Source organism: Pseudophryne corroboree, chromosome 3 (genome assembly GCF_028390025.1).
Source record: "Pseudophryne corroboree isolate aPseCor3 chromosome 3, aPseCor3.hap2, whole genome shotgun sequence".
Lineage (NCBI taxonomy): Eukaryota > Metazoa > Chordata > Amphibia > Anura > Myobatrachidae > Pseudophryne > Pseudophryne corroboree.
The window spans coordinates 146,521,289-146,528,807 of NC_086446.1; the positions used below are offsets into that span (position 1 = coordinate 146,521,289).

Genomic DNA, 7,519 nt, shown 5'->3' on the forward strand with positions numbered 1-7,519 from the left:
TCAGAGAAATGGGAATTTCATCTTGCATATCTGTTTCCTCCAATCTCCCTGTTACCCAGGGTGGCGAGGAAAATAAAGCAAGCAAAGGGGGCTATAATTCTAATAGCTCCAGCTTGGCCCAGAAGGCATTGGTACACAGACCTACTAAGGATGTCCATGGAAGCTCCAATACTGCTTCCTCAACGTTTAGATCTACTAATGCAGGGTCCTTGTTATCACAGCCACCTGGATCATCTGTCTTTGACGGCGTTGCTGTTGAGACCTCTATCCTAAAGTCAAGAGGATTTTCACAAGTAATTCAAACTATGCTTAGAGCAAGAAAACCTTCTTCAGCTCGTATTTATCATCGAATATGGCAAGTCTATATTCATTGGTGTAGTGAAAGAAGTATGGATCCAAGATCTTTTAGAGTATCCAGGATTTTAGATTTCCTTCAAGCAGGATTGGATAAGGGGTTAAAAGTAGCTTCCTTGAGAGTTCAGGTATCAGCATTAACTATGGTTTCAGAAAAAGATTGCTAACCTACAGGATGTGCGTACTTTCTTTCAGGGAGTGTTGCACATTCAACCTCCATTTGTTCCTTCTGCAGTTCCCTGGGATTTGAATCTGGATCTTGAGATCCTTCAGGGGGCTCCGTTTGAACCACTTAAGAGAGCAGATCTTAAATGGTTGACGGCTAAAGTTCTCTTTCTGCTGACGATGGTGTTGGCTAGAAGAGTGTCAGATTTAGGAGTGCTGTCGTGTAAGTCTCCTTTTCTGATCTTTTATCCAGATAAAGCAGGTCTCAGAACTAGATCTGGGTATCCTCCGAAGGTGGTCTCAAAGTTTCACCTTAATGACGAGATTGTAGTCCCGGCTTTTCAGGTATCAGGACTTTCTGCGGGAGAAGCGTCGCTGGACGTAGTCCGTGCATTAAGAAGCTACGTAGATCGTACTAGTGCCATCAGAAACACAGATTCTCTCTTCTTTCTCTACGGATTTCACAAAAGAGGATGGCCTGCTAGTAAACAGAAGCATATTCTCATGCTGATCTCCCTGCTCCGGCTAATGTCTCTGCGCACTCTACACGTAAGGTAGGTCCTTCATGGGCAGCACAACATGGTGCTTCAGCAGAACAGATTTGTAAGGCAGCCACAAGATCTTCCATTAACACTTTCATTAGACATTATGCCTTGGATACTTTTGCCTCTCATGACGCGGAATTCGGGCGAAAGGTTCTCCTGTCTAATCAGGAGCGTTCCCACCACTAAAAATGGTTTTGGGAATCCCAATGTTATCCTGTGGATAACCTGTGGACCCAGCCGGAGAAATATACGTTATGGTAAGAATTTACCGTTGATAACGGAATTTCTCTTATGTCCACAGGTATCCACGGGGATCCCACCCTGACGCACCTGATTTGAGGATCTTTACAATTACTAAACCTCTTCCCTCTTGTATGGAAGGGTGTGCATGTGTGTTCTTATCGCCTGAATAGGGTTCTATATGATGCTCCTGCCTAAATTGCTGTGAAAACAACTGATTTGACGGAGTCGGTGGGAGGGATTATATTGAGGAGCCCCGATGCATCCTGGGAGGCCAGAAAGCTTGTGACTATTTGGTGCCATTTCCGCTGTCGCTCTGGCATATCCCAATGTTATCCTATGGATACCTGTGGACACATGAGAAATTCCATTATAAACGGTAAGTTCTTACCATAATGTGTGTGTGTGTGTGTGTGTATATATATATATATATATATATATATATATATATAGTCAAATGTATAAGCGTGCGCTCAAGTAGGCCAATAAGATCTGTAATTATATCTTTAAAAATTCAATAAATATTCTGATAAAAACAACCATTTTCACATGCATTCCTCACTGTCATGAGTGGCTGCTGGTCACTAGTTATAATAGTTAAAATGTGTTTAAAAATGAAAGTGATCAGCGCCTATTAATGCCCAGAAAATGAAGGTGCAAACATAAGGTGGGGTTTAGTGAGCTAGTGATGTTAAAAAAGTTGGAACAAGCACTTATCTCTAGCGGAAATATTCAGTCCTTAGACCAGTAATATCTTTCACTGTGATATGAAAAAGAGAAGAGACAACCGTTTTAACCTATATGTACTTATAGCGATTTACTACTAAGTGGGTGTTAATGGAAATAGTATTGTAGTAGAAAGAAATTTTCACATTTAATTAGTACATAGAAATATCCAGGGTTGAAAATGAGCAGGTATCACACGTACAAGAAACAATTAGTATTAAAAGCTTATCTGTCCATCAAAAGAGGGTCCAGGGTAACCTCCGACGCGTTTCGTCTTTAAGGCAAGATTCATCATGGAGATAATGTCCCAGAGGTATTGAGATGAATTTATACCTCTGGCACTTAAGATGGTGGAGACATGTGGGACAAACATCATGACCTCACTTCCTGTCATTATGTGACAGGAAATTATAAAATTACATCAAAACTCTTTATTTATAAAGATAGAGTAGAAGAAAGGGAGTATAATAACTAGGAATAGACGTTATCTTATTAACAGAACAGGGCAAAACTCGCCCGTCTGAATATAAACAACAAAAAACCTATTGGAACGCATATGGAATGCATATTGACGTCACTTCCAGTCCTGGAAGTGACGGAGTATGCTAAACTACCAGATTAATTTAAAATTAAAACTAAAACATCATGCAGTACAATCACAAGCCATATTTATGAAAATAGCAGTTAAATAACAATTACAAGCGCTCCTATGCACTGGGCGGTGCTGACACGCAAGACGCGCTTCCTGTCAGCTAGCTGGAACGCATTTCCTGTTCTGAAGTCCTAGTGCAGATCGTGGAACGCGGAAGTAGAGTTGTATTCAATCTATCAAAGCACCAGCTGACAGCTGCAGAGGCATCACTGCCTAGAAAGGGTTTTAAATTTGCCCCCTCCAACCAGACGAATAAATTTGAGTTATTCATCGATTTGAATAAATTCATAAGATCATTGACGTTAAAAAGACATTTTAACAAGAAAGATAAAGAAAAGATGACCGAAGTCCACCAGATCTTGCCATCAAAATCTGGCCTTAAGAAAAATTCTAATTATTTCCCGCTTGAGTCAAAAGGCAATCACATTAATGTATTTCATGACCTCATAAAACAAGATCTGTGTGATCAAGAGTTAAAACACACGGGAAAATTTAATTTGAAAAATGTTGAAAAAGAAGCCTTAAAAAATCTCCAAAAGAATGTAGATGTGGTATTTAAACAGGCTGACAAGGGAGGAGGAGTAGTGATTTTAGACGAGACGCGTATGAAGAAGCTTACAGGCTTCTGAGTGATGACTCCTATAAGAAACTGGCGAAGGACCCAACGAACCTGTTTATCGATGAACTGAGGACATTATTATTACACTACTTTCACAACAAAGTGCTAAATAAAGACTAATTCCAAAATCTGATGGTGTCCACCCTAACTATTCCTGTCTTCTGAAAAAAGAAGAAAATACTGTTATCCCCATTCCACCTATAAGGAGGGATCACAATCCACTCCCCCAAAGAATTAGACCTCGCTTCCAAAGAAGTTACCAAAGATCAGATCAAGTCTCCCATTATAAACCAGAGTATACATCTTACAGGTCTCCTCTAATTAATCAAAAAATGAATCAAATAGATTCTCTGCTACCAATCAAAGGGGTAGACCAGTTGGGAGAGAGTATGGACAAAAAAGAGAACATCAGTGGCCACGTTATCGTGAAAATGAAACTACCATGAGAAAGTTTCATTCTGAAAATGTGGGCCACAATACATTGGTAACTAATACACCCAAGGGGAGATTTAGAACACAATCCAACTATGATGATGAACAACATTTTTTGGGGAAGACACACTTCCTAAAGAGATACCATTAAAGGGAACTGAATCAAGTGTCACCAATAATATACATCCCAAGGGCAGAAAGAGAGGGAAAAGAGGAGGAAAACGCTCCAAAATCCTAAAAAGGAAGAATAAGAAATCTGTTGTTAGTCCGGTAATATTAGGAGAACAAGACACTGATACTGGAGTTATCAGTGATACAGTTGATAAAATTGAGGGTATAAATTTTTTTAATCTGAGTTAATATGTGCTGAATGAGATAGAATCCCATGTCCTGAAAAAAGGACTTAAATTCTGCCCCACTAATGATATTAATCATTTTAATCTATATGTAGACTTACAAAAGTTCATCCGAAAATTATCATTAAAAAGGTTCTTCAAGGATGGCACAGAACCAGAGATAGAGAAACAAGTCACCCCTTTCAAGAGAAAATCTGTTTTTTATCCCATCCATAGCAAAGGATGTTTCGTAGACACATTTTACAAAAGTATTTTGGATGAATTTAATCAGCTTAAAAAAGCAGTCCCAAATAAAATTAACAATCTGAACAAAAAAGAACGGGAATGTCTCAAAAACTTACAAGAGAACCATGAAATTATCCTCAAACCAGTGGATAAGGGGGGAGGGATTGTTGTTATGGACAGGGAAAATTATATTAAAGAAGGTTTACGACAATTTGAGGATGGGGTCACATATGTAAAACTTAAAAGTGATCCATCAAATAATATTTTTAAATCATGAGATCAAATGGTAAGTCAATACGTGAATTTGGGAACCATTGATGAAGGGGCTGCCCAGTATTTGATAAATGAAAATTTTTCGATACCAGTGTTGTACCTTCTTCCCAAAGTGCACAAAAGCACGACTAATCCCCCTGGAAGGCCAATAGTGGCAGAAACTAATTCCATTACGTCTAATTTATCGGCATATATAGATTATCATCTGCAGCCCCTTGTAATACAGGGTAAGTCACACCTTAAGGACACTAGGGATATATTGAATTATCTTTCAGATTTACAATGGGAAGATGACTTTATCATTACAACTGCTGATGTATCTTCCCTATACACTATTATCTCTCATACGGATGGTCTAGAAGCCATTAAGGCCACATTGGATCAAGCTAATTTTGATAACACTCTGTCCAATTTTATCCTTGATGGCATATCATTCATTCTCAAAAACAATTATTTTAATTTTGATGGTTCTTTTTATAAACAGCTAGTTGGTACCGCCATGGGCACCAGGTTCGCGCCCAGCTATGCCAATCTATTTATGACTAGGTGGGAGGAGTCTCATGTTTGGATGGGTCATGGCTGGGGCGCGAGTTTGGTGCGGTTGTGGCGGTACATTGATGATATTATTTTCATTTGGAGGGGTGATGAATCTTCCCTTCATGAATTTTGTCAATATTTGAATGATAACAATTTAAATATCCAGTTATCTTTTGATAGTAGCCGAGTGTCTGTTCACTTTTTGGATTTAAATATTGAAATATTGGAAGGAGTTCTCACTACTAGTAATTATGTGAAACCAACTGACTGCAATACATATATACCTCTGGATAGCAATCACTTACCTATTTGGCTGGAGAATGTACCGAGAGGCCAACTGCTCAGACTACGCAGGAATTGTTTAAATAATGTTAAATATAAAGAACAAGCTTCCGTGATGGTTAAGAGTTTTGCAGATAAGGGTTATGAGGCAGCTAAACTCTTACAAACATCAGAGGAAGTTGGTAGGGTAGATAGACTCACATTGCTAAAAAGTAAGAATAAGACAGCCACTAATACTTCCAATTTTCAAGTATCCTTCCATACACAGTTCAATAAACAACATAAAAAGATTGAAGGCATTATCAGGAATAATTGGAAGATTCTATTGAAAGATGAGATCCTAAAGGAAATCTTACCTGATAAACCCAAATTCACCCACAGGAGGGCACCAAATATTAAAAGCAATCTTGTATCCAGTGCCCTATATATGGATGGTAAGCATTTTCTTCCCAGAAATAAAGGTTTTTATCGATGTGGAGATTGTAAAATGTGCAAAGCCTGCCCAAGTCGTGAGTCGAAAGTGACCAATTTTTGTTGGGATAAGAAAACCATCAAAATTGATGAATTTATCACATGCCATACAGATTACCTGATATATGGTATAATATGTAAATGCAATCTATTATATATAGGAAAAACAAAGCGTCAGGTGAAGATTCGATGGGCCGAACATGCTAGGAATATTATCAATGGAAATAGAAACCATCCTTTCTCATTACATTTTAAAGAGAAACATGATATGTCAGTAAAGGGGATAAAGAGCTTTTGTGCCATAAAATGGATAAAAAACAACTGGCGCACAAGGGATAGAGATAATAGGTTAGTAAAAGCAGAAATGAGAAATATCTATGAATTCAACAGTCTTAAACCCCATGGTCTTAATCATGATTTCGAAATCCTATATTGTATCGTTTACCATCCATTTGTTCTTGTGTACATATTATTGATCGCTTTGCCCACACTATGTAGGGCTGACCTAATCATGGCGGCCATCTTTGATAGAGGCTAATGGATATATCACAGTATAATACATGTCTAAGATTTATAACTGCATCTTTTTAATCAAAACCACGGTTTACATACGTAATTAATGGTTGTTAGAAAGTTCATTCACTTTAATGTATGATACTGTGTAAATCCGGCAGCCATCTTTGAAATGGGTAAAATTTATCCCATAGTTAATATAAAGGTATCCGTCTCTAAGATTCATCCCCGATTTATATATATTTTTGTTGGAAACCATATATTTGATCACAACATATTGGACATTATTTGTTAGAATCTATGGGAAGGAAGCGTGTCATGCGATTCCACACAATTAGACACGACGGGTTCCCATGGAAACGTGAAAGGCTACGGTTGGAGGAAGCGCGGACACGTGACTACATTCGGCTGTCTGTTCAGCCTGCAGTCATGGGAATGGTAACGCGGATGTAGGTCAAGACGCACACAAGACTAACGTGCGTCACGTGATCATCGTTCGGGCAAGTTCCGGCCGGATTGCTATGACAGCGGGATGCGCTGTCAGGATAGTGGACGGAGGACATCTGTTCTCATTAGCGGGTTGTATATGTTACCATGGCGATAGGCCGCTGGTTCATATCGTCAGTAGGATTAAAGCACGGAGTTTGGCGCCAATTATGCAAATAAACCTCAAAGGGTTTGTATATAATTGGTGCATTTAAATGTCCACCATGTGAGATTCTAATCTATTGGTTAAAAACACACCAGTTCTTTGCTATTTAAGGGAGGTCAGTTTGGGTTTCATTTCATCCAGCTGACCCCATGTGAGAGGCTGCACGCCAGTGGTATGTTTCATGTCAGGTTTTTATGGAAATGTTTATGGGAATTTTATAAATATGGTTAATTTTCTGATTGATGTCTTTTTTATTATAGTTAAACACACTGTTTAATCTTGATAAAGACGCCTCCGTGCGTCGAAACGCGTTGATACAGTGTTTTATCAATGTTTTAAACCAGTCTATCCACTGAGGGGAACATATGACATTGTAAATTCCGGATTTTTCCTTGTCAGCTGAAGTCCATCTCTGTTTCCCAATTTGGGTACGACTATTTGTTTGTTTGAATTTTCTTATAAAAAATAAAAAGGGTT

At 38.5% G+C, this 7,519-nt stretch overlaps 1 protein-coding gene across 1 annotated transcript in view; it reads left to right on the forward strand.

Annotated features, from left to right (window-relative positions):
- Positions 1 to 7,519, forward strand: part of LOC135054963 (zinc finger protein OZF-like) — a 235,191-nt gene that overhangs the window by 95,993 nt on the left and 131,679 nt on the right. The gene's annotated exons all lie outside the window — the stretch shown is intronic.